The sequence below is a fragment of the Aptenodytes forsteri genome, unplaced genomic scaffold (genome assembly GCF_000699145.1).
Source record: "Aptenodytes forsteri isolate BGI_AS27 unplaced genomic scaffold, ASM69914v1 Scaffold50, whole genome shotgun sequence".
Lineage (NCBI taxonomy): Eukaryota > Metazoa > Chordata > Aves > Sphenisciformes > Spheniscidae > Aptenodytes > Aptenodytes forsteri.
In genome coordinates, this window is record NW_008795126.1 from 2,506,047 (window position 1) to 2,506,552 (window position 506).

Below are 506 nucleotides of genomic sequence, written 5' to 3' on the forward strand. Positions count from 1 at the left end.
GGGTGGGCGAGTGGCTGTGTGGGGCTTAGTTGCCGGCTGGGGTTAAACCACGGCAAAGAGGCATCAAGACATTTTGAGGGGAAAATCTGCAGAATAACTAATCCAAGTAAATCAGAAAATAGTCATAATCAGTAATAGGATTACAGTCCTGATCCAGAACGTCTGTCATAATTTCTGTAGGAAATACTGTTGCAACATTGTATCAACAGTGTAGCAAATACCCATGCCAGAATACAGGAGTAGACGAATAATTAAAAACAAAATAACAACATCATTTTATTTAGGTTTTTTTTTTTTTAATAATTATTATTTTAAATGTATGTGGAGGTACCCACTGTCAAGTCCCCCTCATGTCTCCTGGGGTCTTCTTATACTGGTGACCGTGTGCAGGTTTTGAACATACCTTTTTTAAACCCTTTTGGAGCCCTGATGAGCTGCTAATCTGAATGTCATGAACACAGGCTGTTCTGAGACCTGCTGTGTGCTCCTTGTGGTGCCTCCATATC